The sequence below is a fragment of the Ursus americanus genome, chromosome 10 (genome assembly GCF_024610735.1).
Source record: "Ursus americanus isolate L20-20 chromosome 10, mUrsAme1.1.p, whole genome shotgun sequence".
In the NCBI taxonomy this organism is placed as follows: Eukaryota; Metazoa; Chordata; class Mammalia; order Carnivora; family Ursidae; genus Ursus; species Ursus americanus.
Genome location: NC_142136.1, coordinates 36846490 through 36869719, shown reverse-complemented (window position 1 = coordinate 36869719; position 23230 = coordinate 36846490). Strand labels below are relative to the sequence as shown.

General features: G+C 34.7%; 1 non-coding gene across 1 annotated transcript; it reads left to right on the top strand.

Moving 5' to 3' along the window:
- Positions 1 to 490: 490 nt before the first annotated feature.
- LOC123801198 (U6atac minor spliceosomal RNA) lies at positions 491 to 618 on the top strand. The gene has a single exon (XR_006782155.1). It is a non-coding gene; the product is annotated as a U6atac minor spliceosomal RNA (small nuclear RNA).
- The last annotated feature ends 22612 nt before the right edge of the window (positions 619 to 23230 follow it).

Genomic DNA, 23230 nt, shown 5'->3' with positions numbered 1-23230 from the left:
AAGGTAGGTATCAAAAATAAAGATTATTTTGAGACACTGAAGTAGGTTTCCCTTTGGTTTCATTGCCATAAATCCCATTAGCGTTAATTGGAGATTTACATGTGCATTGAGAGAATAATATACTTCATTATTCTTGAATAACAGCTACTGACTTTTAAAGGCCATTTAGAATGTGTGACAGGAAACAAATAAAAGCATTCCACTTAACTTTTTGAAAGTTATTTTCATTTAGCAGAAAGTGAAACAAAAGGCTTCACAAACATTCCACTGCCATAGTTTTAATTTTACAATTTCAACAACAAAACCTTTAAAATTCTCTTTTGTAACTTAGCTAGCTAGTGAATATGTAAAGTAAGTATATCTTGAGTCTGCTTTATGATAGGTGACCTTGACTCTGAAGAGCATATGCTCTTTACTTTGTTGTTGTATTTGAACCGTTAGAAATCTACTGTGAAAGAAAATGATGCCTCTAGTGTTCAAGTAAGATTTCATGTTGCATGAAAGGAGAGAAGGTTAGCAATCCCCTTTATAAGGATGGAAGAGACCCTTGGGCCTGACACAACATGCATAGGGTTAAGGCACTGGTACCTACTTCATGGTATCTAACTATAATTTTTATAGGTGATGGGGATTAAGGAGTGCACTTGTGATGAGCACAGAGTGATGAATGGAAGTGCTGAATCACTGTATTGTACACCTGAAACTAATATTACACTGTATACTAACTGGAATTTAATTAAAAAACTTAAAAAAAACCGAAATAATTAAGATTTTTTGAAAGATCACCTTGGGATATTATTAAAAAAATATGTAGTAACTGTTGGGCACTTATATGACAGTCACTATTTTAAGCACATTTCAAGTATGAACTTATTAACACTAAATAATCCTGTGAGGTCAGTATTATCATTATCCCTATCTTATAGGTGACATAATAGAGGCATCAGAAGGTGAATTAGCTTGCCTACGTTACACACACAGTATTGGTAGAGTTGAGATTTGAACCCAGGCTGCATAGCTCAACAAATGGAGCTCGTTGTGGTTATTTAGCTCAAATGAGTTAGCTTTGTCCTAAAATATGAACACACAAGTCAGCAAATTAAAACCTCCTAGCTAATCCAACCCATTTTTTAGAAGTCATGTTAGATAAACTACCATTACTTGTACTTCACAGGATTATTTCATCAATCACCTCATATAGCAAAATATTTCTTCCAACCTCACACTATAATCTCACTGAGAAGATTTTCCAGTGACAGTTTCAGAGCTCCTAAAAGAGCTAACATATACAGAATGCTTTTCTAAGACAGATGCTATTTTAAGCATTTTTTTTCATATATTAAACCCAACAACAGCCTTCAAGATAGATACAGTTGCTGTCCTTCTTTTATAGGTGATCAAACTGAGGCAGAGAAAGGGCAAGTTCAAATGTGAAAAGAATTAAAACACAAGCAGCCTAATTCCAGAAAGAAGACATGATTATGATTGAAGAAAACTGGATGTTGAATTCACTGAGCTTGGATTTAAATCCCACATCATAGTGCCATTGAGAGAGAGAGGGAGAGAGAGCACTCTCTGTAGATAAGCTAAAAAGAGTCAAGCCAACAAAAAGTTGGTCTGCTTTTTATTATCATCATGGGCAGGCTATTTTTTTTAAAATGTTAGGGAAAAATACTCCTCCCTACTGAGGTGAGATGCTCCCACCACCTCTACATTTCTTTCATACACTTACCAGGACCAACCCTTAGTACATGTTTTGACCCTGAATTAATAACATGAAAATAGGGTTAGAAATAGGTGGCCCACAGGATTGTAGTAAATGAGAAAACACAAGTGAAATAAAGAGTTGTAATATCCTCTTTATAATAAGATTCATTTAATTTGAGGCAAAAAGTGTATCACATTTGGCTTCTGAAAAAGGTTCCAGTACTTGGCCAGCTATATCTCCTTCACATTAACTCACTGCCCACACTCAGGGAGCCAAAACAAAAGTTCATAGAAAGTCTGGTGAAGGTGGGTAGTGCAGGCTCTCATTCCATATCTGCCATACATGTAGGCTTTAGAATGTGACCTATAAATTTCAAACCCCAAAATACTGATCGTAGAATTTTGTGAGCTTTTTTTAATGTTTCGTGACTCAAATTAATTAATTTATAAATAGAATCAGAAGAAAATGTTGGGACCTTAATACCACACAAAAGATATAGCACATCCCTCAAGCTCATTATTGATTTGTTTATTAAGCAAATAGTATTGAACACTTTGTGCCAGGCATGTCCTAGGTTCTGGGAATATCTATTTGCTTTCTATGACTGCTGTAACAAATTGCAACATACTTATGGCTAAAAACAGCAAAATGTATTATCTTATGCTTTTGTAGTTTAGAAGTCTAACATGTTATCACTGGTTTAAAGCCAAGTTGTTGGCTGAGCTGCATTCCTTTCTGAGGCACTGTAGGTAAACCCATTTTCTTATGTTTTCCACCTTCTAAAAGCTATCCATATTCCTTGTCTCACGGGCACCTTGCATCTTCAAACCAGCAATGTTCGGTTTAGTCTTTCTCCCATTGAATCATTTTGACACTGATTCTTCCACCTCCTTCTTTCACTTATCAGGACATTTGTGATTACATGACTTCCACCCCTTTATAATCCAGAAAAATTTCCCTATTTTAAGGTCCGCTGATTACAAGCATAATTCTATTTGCAATTTTAATTCTCCTTTGCTATGTAACATACTTGCAGGTTCCAGGGATTGTAGGTTCTCATAGACATCTTTGTGGACCATTACTTTACCTGCTGCATCATCTCTTTCACACATTACTTAAAACTTGTAGAAGAGAGATTCTGATTACCTGAGTAAGCAAATAAATATGTATTTCAGAAACTGTGATACATGCTATGAATATTTTGTGGTTTTATGAGTGTTTAAATCATGGAGAGCCGATCTAGATCAGGGAATTTTTCCTTAGTTAGTTATGTTTGTCTTGACATTTAGAGGAAAAGTGTAGTTCAATTACTGAAGGAATCAAGGGAGAGTTTTCTCATAGAACCACATACAAGGGTTTAGAAGTAAGGGAAAGCAAGACACGTGGAGGAATAAAACAAAAGACGGTGTGCCTGGAGCAAAATGAGTCTTATAATTCAACTTTAAGCCACTACCAATGATCTGTAATATTCTACTGGTTGAAATGTTAAGAATAAAACAGGGAAGAAAATTTGGGTTCTTCATTTTATTCTACCCCCGGGAATGACTCATGCCCTTTTTAAATTATATCTTTGGCTCTGGGTATTGTAAAAGAATTTGCTCAAATGTGTAGAGAGCACTGTTGTTTTGTTTTCAGTTCTCTGAAATATTTAGAGTATTTTTAAGCCTATCATGCAAGTAAAATCTTTAGTAGTTCTGTAGAATTTGAATGTTTCAAATCATTTGTCACTTACTACGCTTATATATGCTTAGTGATTTTCTCTATTATCATTTGAGTTTTGTATATATTAGTGTGATAATTCTATCCATATCAGTATTAAAGATTTGGTCTTTTTTTTTTTTAACAATTGAAAGAAATAAGAGGAAACTCTACATATTAAGAATATTTCATTATCTAAGCTCTTTCCAAGGAGGGTGAGATTTTGGGGTGAGGTTACTATTTTGATAGTTTCAATTCATTCCTTCTTTTATCCATTCAGAAAGTATCTCCTGATCACTGACTTTATCTAAGTACTATGGTAAGTATAGGGTTCTAGAGGTGGATATAATGGATATGGTTCCCCTCACTGTGTACAAAAATCTGTTCTATTTCTGTTACTGCAATGAACAGATTAAATAATTGTATCAGTCTGGTCTGACGAAAAACATGTTATGCAACATAAATAACAGTATCAGTAGCCAGTTGTGTATAGAATATAAAAAACACCAATAGATAACTTGTTATCAATTTATTCTGGAAGGCAGCTAGAAAGGGTTCCAAATCCCTAAAATTGAATTCCTAGCCCCTAGCACATGGTAGCACTTCTTATAGACTCTGTATTACCATGGAATTTATTACATTAAAAAAATTTGCCTATCATCTGTCTTTCGTTTGGTATAAAAGCTTTTTAGAGGCAAGTACCATGAATTATTTGTCCTTTTCCTTAAGAAATTCAGTAGTATATGGAATGTAGTATATATTGAGAATCTTTAAATTAAACTGAAATCAAATATCATCTGGAGGAATTAAATCATATTGATGGGCAATTGATTTATGAAAAGCTATGCCATTTCTGTGCTACTTCAACATATAAAAAAACTTTAAGTGATACATTAATCATTTTAACATAGTATATAATGGTTTAAGTTATTTAAAATAATGCTTCAGTAATCCATGTGCAAGTAGAATAAATAAAATTCCGTGCAATTTCAGCAATAAAAATTTAGATCTGTTCAGATAAGATCAGAATAGAGCTTTTTAAAAAATTCATAAATCTCATAGCTCAAACATAGCTCTGTTATGTTGTGTTAATTTCTATGAGCCATGCCATTCATGAATCTGTAGTTGAATGGGCTATCTTGTTTCACCATGTGACTCCCATGAGTTCTGTTAGTTACTGATGATACTGGTTGAAATATTTTTTATAACAATTATAACAAAATTTCAAATTTTCTAATGATTTTAAACAGTACAATTTAACATTCTTTCCAGAGATAAGGCTGCTTTATTCTGGTAAACCTGAAAAATAAAATTGATCACAATGAAGAGAAGGTAAAGGCTACTATAAGATGATGTATATTAGATAAAATATATTAGGTATATTAACCTTTCAATAAACTAGAATAAGGTGAATATTTTCTTTTTGTGCTAAAGTTTGGCTTATAAGAGGAAAGAAAAATAAAATTATACTTACAGTTAATTTAGTAATCATATATATTCACAGTGTTAGACAATTGCAAAGGTCCTGCCATAACACAATTAAAGGAACTTAAAAGGCTGATACCCCTGTTTCTGAATTTCATTCATTGGTTGAGTAACCCTACTAAATTAACACATGTTCTCTGATTCTCAGATTCTGTATCAGAAAAGTGGAATAATAATACCATGGAATTGTTGTGGAAATCAAATGAGACTTTATTTATATATGAGGTGATCGATAGAATGCTTAACAGAGAATTCTCACTATTTGATAGCTGATAATGCTTATTATTAAGTAGTTGTTATCTGACCATAACATTCTTGCTAATATATTTCTATAACTGTATTAGTCTTCTTAATAGTAGATGTTAAGAAAGCCAAACTAATGAAGAGGGACAGAAAAAGTAATGCGAAGTAGCTTTCTAACCTTGGCATTTTGAAGCTTTGGCTGTGACATGATAATGACCTCAAGGCATGTGTTTAGAGCCTTTTTGGGTTTGATGTTTCCCGACCTTCTCTGACATTCTTCTGACCCTCCCAGCAGTTTTTTTCCAGCACTCTTCAACATTTCCTCAGCTTCCTGGCTGTGCTTCAACACTCTTGGAAATTTTCCCAGATGATTCATGAAAAAGCATGTAGAGTAAGAACCTCAGGGTCACAGACTTAGAAGAGGGGATTCTGAAGGGCAAAATAAGACTATCCAATGTAAAAGTTGTTCATGACTTAACAGAGAAGTTTTAACTAAAAGAAAATATCACTGTACTGAATAGAATAAACATGAGGATTTTATAGAGTCAAATAAATCTTCTAAAGAAAAGAAAATTGAACTGAGTAGGAGTGATTTTTGTAGTGGAGTTTCTATTTTAACTGTGGTTTTTCAGGTTGCATAGTTCACATAAGGTCTCTCCTATACACATGTATGAAGAGAGGTTGATATATCCAAAGCAAATAGTATCTTTGTAATTTCCATTAGATGTTTGATAAAATAACTATAACATAAACTAAGGCCCAAAGAAAGTTTTAAATTCAAGCTTTACCATAAGAATAGATTTGTCATAGTAATTGTTAATGGAGATAATTTTCAAAGTAAATATTTTAAAACAAAACTCATGCGAAACAATGTGGATTGTAAGATAAAAGAGCTTTAAAATGGACTGAAATTGTAACTCACTGTGATGAGGCAATAGCTGTAAGTATATAACACTTGTGTTTCTCAGCTACTAATGGCCCTATTTTTGATGGTGCCCTTTATGTTGGACAGTATGCCATTCCCTCCCTGACCTGGAAACTATCATGACTCTTGTTTGTCAGTGTGTGCCAGATGTACTAAAAAATTTCAGAAGTGGAAAATCTGGGCTGACTGCTGATATCCTCTTGGTTCAAGTTGCAGGGCCCCTTGAATCTGAAGGCATAGTAGCCAGCCAGCATTTACCCAAAGGCATGGGCAATGCTGCAGAAACTGACAAGGCCAATTTCAAAGGTCTAGTTTTGTTGGGAGTTCACATAGTTATATAAGACCTCTGATATATTGGCACCTACCAGAGAATTTACCACCCACTCCCAAGTCCTATTTCTGATCAGGCATAATGACACTCCTATCCTTATTAGTCCAAAGCCAGTCTCTTTCTCTTTTTCCTCCCACTCCATTACTTAATTCTCTGGACTTAGCTTTTATAAAGGTCTAGAAGAGTCCATGGTTCCTTGTTATCATGCCACTTTGATTTTCCAGCCTTCAAAACGAACAAACAAACAAAAACTTTAGTAAAAGATTTGCAAATGACTTAGCTATTGAAAAGCAGTTGGGTATGATAGAAAGTGGATGCATACACATATCTCAGCAGTTTTTTAAGGTTAAGCATTTGATCTCTGAGGAATTGTATTTCTCCTTCTGTCCTTGCAAGATAACATCCTGACCCTAAGTTCACCCATTTAACAAGCACTGTATTTACTGAACACCTTTTATAAGTGAGATACTGTGTTAAGTGAAGGATATAAAATGGTGATCAAAACAACGTGGTTTCTGTTTTCATGAAAATCACAGAGTAGTGGGAAGGATAGACAGCAAACAAATATGCATATAATTATAATTTATAAGATAAAAGAACAAAAAGATATACGTGGATTCCACATCAAAACAAGCACTAATACTCTATGCTCTGAAAGCTAGAAAACTAGGCCTATACGAACTCATGTATAAAGACCCAGAATCAAATGAACAATTACAGTGGATAAGGCAAGAAGTAACACAGTGATGAATTAGACTTCATTCCTCATGTCAAGAACTAATAGTTTCTTACTAAGAGGATAAAGCTAGCTTTATGGAGAAAATGATATTTAGAATGAAACTTTAGGAGAGGGACGATAAAGAAATATGGTAAAGGGTACTGGCTACCAGGCAGAAAGAGTAAACTCTACATTCAACCCTTATTTTATGCACCTTTGATTCCAGAACTAATCTAGTTTGCTTACATTTTCCATTATCCTTGGTGCTTTGTGGTGATTGCTCCCTACCTAAAATGTGCCTGGGGTGGGAGATAAAAATAGCAAAGACCATTACTTCTATCATTATTGAGTTGAGTAAGATTTTTTTTAATCACCAAACAAATCCTTAAAAATTTAAGAAAATATTAGAAATAACCCAAAGTTTGAAACCTAATGAAGTTTGAAAAAATAATGGTATTTATTAAAACTCAATAAAGTTTAGTCAAACTGATACTTGGGGAACCCCAGCTCCTTTTCTTTCCCTTAACTTAAAACCTATCTGAGGGACTTTTACTCAGACTTTAACCATTTTTTCCCTAACTCTTCCCTTTTTGGTTCTAGTTCTTCAAATGATAGTGGGTACATAGGCATTAATTTTTTTTTAAGATTTTATTTATTTGAGAGAGAGAGAGAGTGAGAAAGAGAAAACACAAGAGAGGGGAGGGTCAGAGGGAGAAGCAGACTTCCTGCTGAGCAGAGAACCTGATGTGGGACCCAGTCCTGGGACTCTGGGATCATGACCTGAGCCGGAGGCAGATGCTTAACCAGCTGAGCCACTCAGGTGCCCCATAGGAGTTAATGTTATTATTATTATTATTATTATTATTATTATTATTATTATTAAATATATATGTACATTATATATGCTTTATCCATATTTATCTGATAAATATATGTATACAATCTGTAAGACTTGCATGTCTGATGAAACTCACAATACATTTCTTATTAAAATGAAAAAAAAGTTTGGGAAAGAAAAAGATTGATAATTAAATGACTTATTCAAGAAGACTTGAGTTCTGTATCCTTATAGCGTAGAGTATGCTTATCATCAGGATTCTATTACATCTCAGGAATACTCCTATCACAATTGCAAAGTTAGCCACTAAAACTTAATTGTCACTCTCAAAGTGGAAAGACAATATTCAAGCAAGTTGTCAAAAATCAGGATTTAGATGGATTAGGATTAGGATTTAGATTCCTTTAGATGCTCTCTATTTTCATTACTAAAATATCCCTTCAGAAGACATTGTATTAATAGTAAATAGGTGGTATATATAAATGTTCATTGATGTGTATGCATGTGTGCCTGCCTTGTCCCTTGTATTAAAAGGTATCTTAAAACAAAAATGCACATGCAGTACTACTGTAACTAATAAATCATGTATGAAAAATGTGAAAGATGGCATTATATATCAGTCACTGCTTCTTTGTATAATTAGATATATTTTCTTCAGTTTCTGCAGACCATCTATGACATTTTTGTTTTAAAAGTTCATTCATAATGTAAATGAATAATGCATTTTCCCATGATGGACACCCTGAACACTAATGTCATGTCACTGATGATGGGGCTGTCACAAATGCGAGAAGAGAAATGATAACTAGAGGAGTTATTTTTTACCCCACCAAATGTTAAGAAAAAAAAATCACTATGCATTAGCGTTGGACAAACACTCTGCCCACTTCTACAATTTATAAGGATCAACTTTCTAGAAAGGCATGGATGCCTCCCATCTGTTGATTTACTCTCTAGGAAGGAGGAAATTTCAGTTTTGCTATTACTTTTCCATGTAAGAATAGAAGGAGGAATTTATCTCTGGTAAGACACGGGGATTTCAAGTAAAACTCTATAAAATGTAACCCACTAGGGAATTTCTTTTTTTTTTTTTAAGATTTTATTTATTTATTTGACAGAGATAGAGACAGCCAGCGAGAGAGGGAACACAAGCAGGGGGAGTAGGAGAGGAAGAAGCAGGCTCATAGTGGAGGAGCCTGATGTGGGGCTCTATCCTGTAACGCCGGGATCACGCCCTGAGCCGAAGGCAGACGCTTAACCGCTGTGCCACCCAGGCACCCCCACTAGGGAATTTCTTAATAAAAATTGCTGTTTTAGAATTAAATAACTATTTTAATAAGGAAGACCTTTTTTTTTTTTTTTAAGAGAGAAGGAGGACAGAGTGGGAGGAGCAGAAGGAAAGAGAAAGGGAATCTTAAGCAAGCTCCAAGCTCAGCATGGAGCCTGAGGCAGGTCTTGATCCCATGACCTTGTGACCATGATCTGAGCTGAAATCAAGAGTTGGACTCTTAACCCACTGAGGCACCCAGGTGCCCCAGGGAGACACATTTTTTAAATTTGGGTGTATTTGACAATTCTAGGCAAGTATTTTACAATATATATTTGGAAGACAGAAGGATATATTGAATAATGCATATTATTTAATAACTCCTTATTTATATCATCCCATTCCATTCTGACAATAATATTGTGTACAGTGTGTGTATATGTCATATTATTAACTTGGTTATGATAATAAGTCACAAGATAATGAGAAGTAAATCACAAGTTTTCTAACTTTTAATCTGGTTTTATTATCATAATAGTTAAAACAAATACTCTCCTCTGAAATATTTAAATAATGGAAATAAAAAGTATGCATTATTTTAAAATGGTTCAGGAATATCTTAAATTATCTAGTTATTAGTATCATCCCTTCCCTATATTTTAAATTCCTTATATGGCAATCTTTATACTATAGAGATCACCTTTAAAAATATCTGTTAAATGCACAAGTATTAGTGGAATTTGTTTTAGTTTATTCGTTTTACTACTATCTTACCACCTTGTTCTCCCCCCCCCTTCAGAAAATGGAGTTCCCTCTAGCCTTTCTAGTTTCAGATTATATAAATAGATCTCTTTAACCCAGGTTATCAAACTTCCTTTCGTCTGGCTAAATTCCAGAGAATAGCTTTAATCCATCACAGAGTAACCAAAGCAAACTTCCAGGGATGGTTAGAACAAAGTCTGGCATCCTATATTTAAATATATTACATAATGATACATGAAATTTTAATGGCTAAGATTCTAATTGGTAGGGGAGTGTCTTAAATGTAATAAAATCCTAATATGTATACTCAGTGCTATAAGAATATATAACAGAAGTCTTCTTGAAGAAATCATTTATCAATGCATTTTTTTGCCCCAAGATATTCATTATTCTAAATTTAATACCAACACACGTGTGCATGCACATATATAATACAACCATTTTGTATGAGTTCTTGAAGAAAGGTAGATACTGAAGACATTATAAATCCTTTTCACTTGTTAGAGCACAGAGAAATGAATTCCTACTCATTTTACCACCCAACCTTATATTCCATATCTATATTTTTCCCATTCCTTCTACTAATATCTTACCTAAGGCCCATATACAAATAGATACACACTTTCAGGAGAAAGAAACCAAAAGAGCATGTGTATACATCTTTGGGAACTGAAAGCACATCTGGACAATGCTCCTCAGCTTTTAAAAGCTCTTTATGTGTATCTTGGATGGAGTATGGAACAGATAATAAAAATAGTGATAATTTAAATGTTTTCTGTCATAGTTTTTGAAGGACATTTGTGGCTTACCATAATTTGATTGGTAGGCATGAACATGAGCCCATGAAAAATGTGGGTACCCTGTTCTCTAGTGGTAAGTATATATGGGTTGGAATCACAACTTTCTACTTACTGATCTTGAACAGGGTAATTGTTTCTTAGTTCTAGTTTTCTAATTGATAAAAGTGAGATGTGAGAAAGTGATAATATATTCATTATAGATGTATCGATTATTGATACAATAATATTGGGTAACAAACTACCCATCAACTCAGTGACTTAACACAATACTCTCTTTTTATTACTTAGGAGTCTTTTTGGTCATTTGGATGGTGCTACTGATCTAGACTGAGATTGGCTCATAGTGTCTGCATTCGCTAATGTATCTGTAACCAGTTGGTAGGTGATTTGGATACTGGCTGGTCTAGGACACCCTCAGCTGGGATTCTTTATCTCTGCTTTACATGACCTTTCAACCTGGATTAGATTTCCTTTCCTCTTTCCTTTAGAATCCTTCTGAGTCAATACAAGTACTCAAAGGCCTGGGCTTGAATCTAGCACACTATTACATCTGCAATTTCTGTTGGCAAAAGCAAATCACCAGGTTCCCCTGAATTCAAGGAGTGGGGCACAGATGTTATCCTGTAAAGAATGAACAGAGAGTCCCACTGGAAGAGAGAAGTTGGGAATTGGGGACATTTTTGCAATTAAATCTATTATTATATGGTTTTGTAAATTTTAAGTAAGATAATGTAAAATATATATACAGTTTTTTTCAATGCTGCAGTCTCCCGATATCCATCCTTTATTTTACAGAAGAAGAGACAGAGGTAGAGAGTATATTGAAGGTGACCTAATAATAAAAAAAACAAATTTGGCTTCAGAACCTAGACCTCCTGCTTCTTATGTACTTGCAGAGTAGCTCATTCTTGTAGAATGCTGTAAATGATATATTGAAATAAACAAAGCAGATGGAACTTGATTATTCTGTAGTTATGCCTATAGTATTCCTTATAGTGTAGCAATATGCGTTGGTGATAATTTTGTTGCATTCTAGTCCTGTATAATTTAAGGGGAAAATTTTTATTTTATTACTAATTTTTAGTACCATCAAATCTGTTGTTATTAGCTAGGTGATCTTTAACTTGAAAGAGAGTCCAGGGAATATTCTTTCAATTTTATATGCTTCTGGCTGGAAAGCAAAAACCACATTAAACATATTTAAGAAAATGTCAACTTAAACCCTGATAGAAATATAAGTGATAGTTTATTTTTACATAGGTTTATAGTATTCGCTATTCTTAGATTTCACTTTTTATTTGCTGTGTAATTTTAAAGTCATCGGAAAGAAACATCTCAAATGATTAACAGTATTGGCAAATCTCTAATTGTCATTTGGAGGAACCACTGGTCAATACTGTCCAAGATTCTTCTTTAACCTTGAAAAGTCTTCCACTTGCACCAGATAAGAATGAAGCAACCCATGCTATGTCTTGTGTCAATTATGTAATAGCCAAGGAAATCAATGCTATTCCTAAATAAAATCATTTTATGGTATGAAATACAATTTTATTTTTACCATAATATGCACAATTACAGTTATTTCATAATTGTTAGTTATTTCATAATTCTTAGTTCTAATGACAGCGATTTGCATTATTTAAGTGTACCTTGTATAAAGTTTTTAATGTATTTGTAATTCATGTTGGCATATTTATTGTATTCTAAAATTACTTTGTACTTCACATATGGTTTTGCTTTCAATTTTTATAAGAAAAAATCCCTATCTTTCATTTTGTATTGAAAAGTAAAAACACATGCTTCGATTTGTTTCCCTTCTGGAGTAGTCTTACCCTTTTTTGAAAATTGAATTTGGGGGTGCCTGGGTGGCTCAGTTGGTTAAGTGCCTGACTCTTGGTTTCTCTCAGGTTGTGATCTCAGGTCGTGAGAATGAACCCCACTTTGGGCTCTACGCTCAGTGTGGAGGCTGCTTAAGACTCTCTCTCCCTATCCCTCTGCCCCTCCCCCTCAAAAAAATAAATCTTAAAAAAAAAAAAAAGAAAGAAAATTGAATTTCAATTAGATCTAGGTATGAAGGCATCTGGATTTGGTGGGGTGTATCCCTCAGCACCTCCAACTCATCTTTCTGCTCTGATTATTTCAGTTTCTATTCTGACAATCCTAGTGACCAGCAAATGTTTTACTGTATTATCTTAATCAGACTATTTACCTTAATATGAACATAAATAGAAACAATGATAAGCATTAGGTATTTCGGGTTTATTTTATAAGGTAGTAAGGGATGACACCTCAGTTTTTTCAGCCTACTGAATCAGTATCTCAAGGGAGGGGGCTTCAGGATCTGTGCAGGATCTGTGTTTTTTTTAACAAGTGTCCTAAAGAATTCTTAAGACCAGGAAATATTTATACTGGAGAACTGGTATAGTAAACTAGACATCATTGGCTGTGAATTAGAATCTAAACTTAGTTAATTGTGATTTGTGTAACTGTCAGTAAATTGACTAATCATACCAGACCTCGTATTCTTATCCTATAAAATAATAAAAAAACAAAATATCATCCAGGTTTCTTACCTTTCATTCAACTAATTTTGGAATCAAAAGGAAAAATTTTTGGAAATTTTTTAAAAACATTTATACAAGTACAAAATGTCAATTTTCCTGTGCTTATGATTGCTCCTGCTACCTACTCTTTGGAGTATAGCCATTTACTTTTCTCAACCCTCAACAGAGTTGGTTGATAGCTATATCTTTCTACTGTTCTGTTTTGTTTTGAAATTCAAGTGTGTGATTTAATAATCATAAGAATTAATTTTGCACAAGTGGGACACAGAAAATGTAAAATGTTAACTCGTATCAGAAATTGTATGCTTTTTGAATAAATGTGTTTCAAGCTCTTCTTGAAAAGTCAGAAGCTTTGACCTAAATATAATGAGAATAAAGGTGATTTTCTACATTTATATGTCATGTAGCACTGTCAAAATAAAATATTTATTTTTCATTGATAGAACGCAACTTACAGCATCATTTCTCTTCCTGCTGAAATATTACCAATTAAATAAAACATGAACTCTAGAGACAGTTTTTGCTTTCATTTCTCTGTATGGATTTCAGAACTCTCTGTTCAGTCTCCTAGAGCATACCCCAAACTGATTTCTAGCTAGTGTATGTTATGCATTCTGGCACTTTGAATTCCGACACAAACCAAATTCCTGAATAAGAGTATCAGGAAGATCAGTGCTTGAGTTTGGGTTCACTAGGCAAACTTTCATCTTCATCAGGAAAACAGTATGAGGGCAGCTATAAATAAGATCCTTTGCTAATGAATAATAGAAAAGAATAAGGAAACTACATAACACAATTAAGTTTGGTATGAAAAAATGAGAATAAAATTAAATATTGTATTCACATTTTAATCAGAGTAAATACATCTGAACTATTTGTATTGTATTCTCAAGGATGAGTAAATAAATACTGGTTTATGCTACTTATCAAATAACTAATCCATTTTGGAACAGACTGACATTTTTATTTCTCCAAAATGTAATCTCTATTTTTGCTAATTGAAGTCTATATGTCAAAACTTCTCTATACTTCTTTAATCTGCCTTCTCCACCCTCCCTTAGTAAAAGGAAAAGATAGCATGTCTCTGCATATGTGTGCTCCTCTTGGAGGTAGGTGAAAGCAAGGAGCATTGAGGAGTACCTCTGCACTTTCCTTGGATCTCTGGGAAGCAGTAAGTGTACTGACAGTGTAGTGATTGTCTTCTTTATCTGTAACTAATCATGGAAGCAAGGAAAAAGGAGAGAAAAGCATAAATGTGCAAAAGAGACATTTCTAAAGGAGAGAAGGAAACAATAAGGAGGAAAGTCATATATTCTAGGTGTAACCATGATTGAACCAGGGGTGAGCTCTGGGCATTTGTGCCTCGAAAGAGGGAAAAGTTAAGGTATGAACCATTCTAAATTTCCTGTGATCTCTGAAACTGTTCCCATGGAGGATCTCTTTGTGGGGGAAGAATGTTGAATGATTATGGTGATACTTGAAACTATACAGTAAATCAATTCCTTAAACTGAAATTAGGGCTTCTGCTGACACTAGATTTCTGAGGCCCTGGTGTGAAAGTGTGAATGTACATGGGATGCTGTTCTGTTTTTCAGAAGGGTCAGTAAGTTAAATCTTTGATTAGCTATTCTAATTGAGATTAAGGCCCCAACTTTGTTGCAGGAGACTTATAGCAAAAGAGTTGTCAGGCACAAAGTTTCCAACTCCAGTGACATAGAAGTTTTATGTGTAGAGTCTCTGATATCTCCATAAAAATAGAGTGTGTACAAAAGTAAACATTCTTCAGTATTTCATGTTGAAATTGCTAAGAAAGTGAACCCATATAGTAGTAGTTATCATTAGCTGCAGGGTTGTTCTGTCTTCCATGGCAGCATGATATTATGATGGTGTTTGTGTGTGTGTGTGTGTGTGTGTGTGTGTGTGTGTGTGTGTGTGTGTGTGTGGTGTGCTTGGGGAAGTGGAAAAGTCTGTAAGAACAATTTCAGGGTAGTTTCTTAATAGCCCATTGCTTTCCTGTAAGAGCAGAATAGAGATCCCTCTTTCATAACCCTGTATATTTATCTTTGCTTGACTTTGAGAGAATTTGTGTATAAAGACAGGAATCACATGAAAAAAGCTCATCCATCAACAGTTTTTGCAGCTTTATAAACACTGAAAACTTAATGTGAGTACTCCGTTGTTGTCACTTGCATTTCCTCAATCATTGGACATTAGATTATTTGATGCGTTTTTAAAGTAATTATATCACTGTTGATTATGACAAATGTCTGTCAAGCTGTGAACTATCTAGAGAAGTTTTCAAATCTATTAAGAACTCTAATGATCTTTTCTATAATTTATTTTACTCTAGGCAGAGGCTGATGTGGCAGAATTAAATTTAAGATTATTCAGTGATACTCGATTATCCTAGGAGCTACTGACAAAAGTCAAAGAAAAAGGAAAAAAAATAGTTTAAAAAGGATACTACATTTACAATTTTAAATAAATAAAATTAGGAAAAAAGTTTTTTAGGGCTATATTAATTCATTTCAGTTCTTTCAAAGAATCACTGAGTGATTAATCTGTGTTAGGTACTATGTTGAGTATTGGAGACTAATTGAAGAATCAACCACTTTCTATTTCCTCAGGGGTTTTAAAATTTGGTTGTGAAGACTGAGAAGTACAGAGTGAAATACTATATAAAATAAAAGTGTGATTATGGTTAGCGGGGCATGGGAGGTATCAACTAAATAAATCTTAATGGATAGAATTCCCAAAGGAAGGGTTATTTAAATATCTGGATGGTATAGACTTAGTCTGTGCAGGACAGTGAGGAGAGCAGAAGAAAAGCTATTTCCAGCTGAAATATAGCATATTTCCAGCTGTGTATAGCATATACAAAGGATCGATGGAATCAGAGTCTTATGAAATCAACAAACTGAAAATCATTCCGTATGCTACAACCTGAGAGTGTAAGATAAACATGTCAAAAATTGGGATGTGAGAGTGTAACAGGATCTTAGAAGATGGAGTGAGAAGTTTAGGCTTTTTGGGAGCCAATGAACATTTTTAATTTGAGGAGTGATATGATCAGATGTGTATTAAAAAAAAAGAAGGAAAAGAATAAGTCTCTTGCAGTTATGGGGAGCACTGAAATGAAGGAAGACTGGATAAAAGGAGGCCAGATTTAGCAGAGAGATAATTGGGACAAATTCAAGTATCGCACTTGCAGTTCCCACTTGGACAACTGGGTGTTTAATGTTCAAATCACCAAGATCAGAGACCTAAGGAGAGCAGGGTTTCTTTGTGTGAGGAGATGGAGTTCAGTTTCAAACATTATGATTTTGAGAATTCCTGTAGGATAAGCTCATGGGAAAGGGTTGGAAGGCATCAGTGTGGAAAAAGAGTTAAGGTCAATGCAGAGATGAAGAGGAGTGACCACTTGTCAGCCATACCCTATCATAGTTGATGTTAAGAGATGGGAAAGCAGGCATCATCAGTTAACCAATTCCGCTCCAAATTACTGGCAGAAACAAACAGGGAGCAAATAGGGATTCTCTCAAACTTCTTTTTTTGCTGTTTTTGTATCTTTTGATAGAGATGACTTAGGTTATTTATTGCTTTTTATTTATTTCATACTTAGAATACTAATTTATTTGTGTCTCACCTAAATGACCTAGGGAGTGTGCTGTTTTATATATATCATGTTTATTAGCCAATATAAATGTCTCACCCACATGGTCTCAGTTCCCCATTCTTTTTATTCCCATGTGTTTGTGGATCATGTGGCTGCAGAGTGCCTTTGCTTTCAACAGCCTACACCTGCAGCTCCTGAAGCTTACTTTCCCCAGAGGCCCAGAAAGCCAGAAGTGCCTAGAATTTTGCATCCTCCTTTGGTGGCCTCCAACCCAAGACAGGCAGATGTGGGACCAAGAAAGCTCCAGATTTCTTCACACAGGTTAGGGCAATTCTGAGGCATAATTTACACCATCTTGAGGATTCTGCCTAATATCACACCCTTGATTGGGTTGCTCCCCACTGTTCTGCTCGTTCAACTTTTTGCTGTTTCCTGAAAGTATTTACGTATTACGTAATAAATCACTTTCTTACAAATCCCCATCTTAGGCTTGACTTTTGGGAATCTGAGCTAAGACATATTATTTTCATGTTTACCTTACCAATATCCATGTCCTTCTCCATGCTGGTTCACAAAGACCTGTGAAATGTCTGTGATTCCATCTCAACATAGAAATCTCAAACAATATACTTGATGGTTCCCAAGATAGTCTTGTCTCTGATCTTTGGGTTATATTGTAAGCATTCTAAATTTTGAATTCATAATAAAGGTAAATGTTCTATATATGTGTACATATACAAATTGTGTGTGTGTGTGTGTGTGTCTGTAGAAGGAGGAAGAGGAGGAATGAATCTACTTTCATTTATCAGGGGATTTTCAGTTCCAACTGACAGAAATCCAACTAAAATTAGCTTAAAACAAAAAAGGTAACTAATTATCACATCCAACTCCCATTTCCAAAGAGTGAGACTGACCTCAAGCATTGCAGAATTTGGGATTCAGTGGTATCATGAGAAGGCAGTCTTCCTCTTGCATGTTTTGCTTGTTTGCTTCAATTATGTTCATTCTGACAGGTTCTTTCTGTGAGGAGACACAATGGCTGCCGAAGCCTTAAGCCTGCAGTGTCCTCATAAATCTGGTTTCCACAGCTGCTATCAAAAAAATGCAATTCTTTATATTCTCTTTGCCGATGATCTATTTTTTTTTAAATCTTTGTCTCCAGAAGCTTTTAGAATTTTCTATCTTATTCCCGCTGTTGTGCAATTTCACAATGATTTGTCTTGTTATGGGATCTTTTCTTAATTTATTGTGCTGGACTCTGCAGGTTCTTTTAGTCTGGAAACTTCTATTATTCAGGACTGGGAATCATTTTCATATTATTATGGGGATAGTAACTTTACTTCCATTTTCTGTTCCCTTTTCCTGAAATCTGAATTATTTTAATCAAACATAGTGATAGAATTTTCTTATTTTCTATTTTTAATCTCATTTTTTCTATTTTCTGGCTTAAAGTTTATATGTCACATTTACTATTTACTTATTTACCTCCTTATTCTCAAATTCTAATGGCTTTTTTCTTATCTAAAATCTTCTTTTCTAGAAAAATGTTCCTTTTTTTCCTGATTGCACTGTATTTTTAGAGTAATTTTTAAACCTCCTACTGATTCCTATATTTTTCTCATTTACTCCAAATTTCTTTATTCCATTGTTTCTTTTTGTCTGGTTTTAAATCTCTAGGAATTTTAAATTTCTGGTAATTCTTGGGTGTCCTGTCATAGTTAAATTTGAGAGTCTCAAAGAAACTAATAGAAAAATTTAATGTATCTGGACAAAACCATTATTGATGGATGACCTTACTTTATGTTGATCAGATGTTTCATTGGGAAATCCCGAAAGGCCAGTATTTGTGTATCTTTGCACTTCCATTTAGTCTGTTTTCCTTTGTGGAATTCCATAATCATTTGTCTGGCTAAAACCCTGTTTGCCTCTGTTCGGGAAGACAATGTGAAAAATGGGAAAATGAGGCTTCCTCACAAAGATGTTTATGTAACTACCCTGATACTTGTATTTGGTGTCCATGAAATCAAAACCTCTCTTGGTCAACCCTTTCAGAAAGCCAACCTTCAACAAATTTGCTGTATAACAAGTTATTCCAAAACTTAGTGACTTAAAACAATAATAATCATTTATTATCCCCCAGAGTTTTGGTAAGTTCATAATTCAGGAACAGCTTCTCTGGACAGTTCTGGCTCATGGTCTCTCAGTGAGCTTGTAATCAGATGTCTGCCAGGTTTCATCTGAAGGCTTCACTGGAGCTGGAGAATCTGCTTCCCAAGGTTGTTGACAGACATAGCTGACACTGGCTATTGGTAGAAGTCCTCCATTCCTCTCCAAAAAGGGCCTTCCCCAGGGAACCTGAAGTATACTCAGCAAGGTGGTTAGATTCCCAGAGCAAGTGATCCAAGAAGCAAAGTGAAAGCCAAAATGCCTTTTATGAAATGACTCAGAATTTACACACTGCCACTTAATAATTTTCTGCGTCACATATGTCAGCTCTGATTGAGTGTGGGAAGGGACTTGACAAGGGTATAACCATGGATAGTGAGGATCATTGGGAGCCACCTAGGAGGATTTCTACTACAAAGGTTTTATATTACCAGTGGTTTGTATTCTTATTTCCTTATCACTAAAAATTGGCAGAAATGGGGGCCACAATAGGTGCATTTTTTATAATTTGATTTATATATACAATAAAAAATAAACACACACATTTACATAGTAAGACATATTATTGATTTTTATCTTCAAATATGAAAAGATCAATATGGTAAGACTGCATTTCTCTCCTTCTTCTAATCTGCCTTCCTTTATGTATTTTCTTTTGTCATATGCTGGCTTCTTTCACAAGTACTAAATGTCTGAACCACATTTATTAGTTTTATCCAGCAAAAAAAGATTGTACCTAGTAAACAAAAAGGAGAATTTCAGACAGTTGCCTGCCTTTCAGCTTTTATCTCAAGATATATAACAAATATTCATTTATCTTTGCTTCTTATGGAAAGCATATTTCAGATTGAAAAATTTGGGGTCTTTTTTGAAAAGTGGTTTTCAATCTTCTTACAAAAACATGTTAGGAGAAACATTAAAGTATCTATGTGCTTAAGTCATTTCTTTCCCTTATTTTGTTGTTGTTGTTGTTCCTAAGAAAATGACATACTATTCAGATTTCATTAGTTTTTCCATAATATCCCTTTTCTATTTTGTTCCAGGATCACATTCAGGATACCTCATAACAGTCTATCCTTGTATCTCCTTAGCCTGTTCTGTATCATCACAGATTCTCAGACTGCTATTGTTTTTGATAACTTTGAGAGTTTTGAAAATCACTAGTCGTATATTTTGCAGAATGAATGTCTCAATTTTGATACATCTGATTTTTTCTTATATACTAATAGTTATTCTGGAGTTACAAGTTTTGAAGAGCAAGATTAGGGAGGTAAAGTACCATTCTTATCACAGCATGTCAAAGGTACATACTTTCAACATGACTTACCACTATTCATATTAACTTTGATCACCTGGCCAAGTTTATGTTTGCCAGTTTTCTTCATCATAAAGTTAATATTTTCCCCTTTCCATACTCTGCTTTTTGGAAACAAGTCATTAAGTGCAACCCACACTCAAAGAATAGGGAGCTAAGATCCACTTCCTTGAGACGGAAGAATGTACATGATTTATTTGCAGTTCTCCTCTCTCTCTCTCTCTCTCTTCTCTCTCTCTCTCTCTCTCTCTTTCTCTCTCTCTCTCTATATATATATGCATTTAAATTTTATATCTATCAATCTGTATATGTATGTCTATATCAGTAAGAACTTTTAGATACTACTACATTGTTTACGTTGTGATTCACAATGGTTCCAGGGTTTGGCCATTGGAAGTTCTTTTCATTTGGTTCCTTTATCCTTTCCTTTCTCCCTCCCTCCCTCCTTCTATCCAACCTTACTTCCTCTCTCCCTCCCTCCTTCTTTACAATCTTCCTTCCTCCGTCCCTTCCTCCCTCCCTTCCTTTCACTTCCTTATTTCTGTCATTTCAAATACCTCATGTTGATTTTGTGTATCCTGTGGCCCAGCCCTAAAATCAGCCATTCTACAAGGAGCCCTGATTCCTTATATTGATGAATTCTGTTGGAAACCAAGATCTGGGTACTGTGTGTGTGCATTGATATTGGAGTGTCATTGCTTCTGAACCCTTTTAGCAGACAGAACCAGAAGATATATGTGTGTATACTAATATACGCAGACACATATATCTGTAATTATTATTATATCAGTTCATCTGTAATTAAGCTAAACATGAGTTTATTTAATTCCATACCATGTGAATCATTCTAGCCTTTTCCAGGACACTCATTTTGTAGTAGAGAATCTCAATACAGACGCTGAATTTAAGACCTCTCTTTGATTAAGTAAGAGAAGTCGACCCAGCAGTTTTGTCTGAAGAAGTCCAAAATCCTCTCTTAGGAAAGGATCATTTTGTATATTGTTTGTTTACTTTTTGTTGTTTTCATTTCAGTTTTCTACAATACATGGTTTTCTCTAGCTATTTCTTGAGAGATTTTTTTTGAAAATGATCACAATGATTTACTTTAACTGAATTTCAGTATTCTCAATTTTAAGATGAAGTTATTAAAATGAACATGCCCAGTCATATTCTGTGTGTTTTAACATCAGTGATACTAAACTAATTAAGATTAGTAATATTTTATAAGTTGATATCCCAGGTATCAGAGAATATTAGAGCTATCTAACATTACTTGCTCTTGTAGAATTTACCATTCCTAGCAGTGAACCTTTTTTTTTTAAATTTTAAACATTTTTTTTATTTAAATTCAATTAACATATAATGTATTATTGGCTTCAGAGGTAAAGGTCTGTGATTCATCAGTCTTATGTAATACCCAGTGCTCATTACATCACACGCTCTCCTTAATGTCCATCACCCCTCCCCCCCAGCAACCCTCAGTTTGTTTCCTATGATTAAGAGTCTTTGGGGCACCTGGGTGGCTCAGACGGTTAAGCCCCTGCCTTTGGCTCAGGTCATGATCCCAGGGTCCTGGGATCGAGACCCACATCAGGCTCCCTGTTCAGCGGGGAGCCTGTTTCTCCCTCTCCTTCTGCTGCTCCTCCTGCTTATGCTCTCTTGCTCTCTCTGTCAAATAAATAAATAAATAAACAAACAAACAAATAAATAAATATTTTTTAAAAAGAGTCTTTTATGGTTTTCTCCCTCTCTGGTTTTGTCTTGTTTTATTTTTCCTCTATTCCCTATGATCCTCTGTTTTGTTTCTTAAATTCCCCTTATCAGTGAGATCATATGATAATTGTCTTTCTCTGAATGACTTATTTCACTTAGCATAATACCCTCTGGTTCCATCCATTTTGTTGTAAATAGCAAGATTTCATTTTGTGATGGCTGCATAATATTCCATTGTGTGTGTGTGTGTGTGTGTGTGTGTGTGTGTGTATCTTCTTTATCCAATCACCTGTCAGTGGACATTTGAGCTCTTTCCACAGTTTAGCTACTGTGGACATTGCTGCTATAAACATTGGGGGCCAGGTACCCTTTAGATCACTACATTTGTATCTTTGGGGTAAATACCCAGTGTAATAGTGCAGTTGCTGGGTTGTATGGTAGTTCTATTTTCAATTTTTTGAGGAACCTCCACACTGTTTTCCAGAGTGGCTGCACGAGCTTGCATTCCCACCAACAGTGTAGGAGGGTTCCCCTTTCTCAGCATCCTTGCCAACATCTGACCTTTCCTGATTTATTAATTTTAGCCATTCTGACTGGTGTGAGGTGGTATCTCATTCTGCTTTTGATGTGTATTTCCCTGACGCAGGGTGATGTTGAGCATTTTTTATGTGTCTGTTGGCCATTTGTATGTCCTCTCTGGAGAAATGTCTGTTAATGTCTGCTGCCCATTTCTTGACTGGATTATTTTGTTCTTTTGTGTTGAGTTTGATAAGTTCTTTATAGATTATGGATACTAGCCCTTTATCTGATCTGTCATTTGCAAGTATTTTCTCCCATTCTGTTGGTTATCTTTTGTTTGTTGACTGTTTCCTTTGCTGTGCAAAAGTTTTTTATCTTGATGAAGTCCAAATAGTTCATTTTTGCCTTTGTTTCCCTTGCCTTTGGAGACGTATCTAGCAAGAAGTTGCTACAGTCTAGGTTGAAGAGGTTGTGCCTGGTTCTCCTTTAGGATTTTGATGGATTCCTGTCTCACATTTAGGTCTTTCATCCATTTTGAGTCTGTTTTTGTGAATGGTATAAG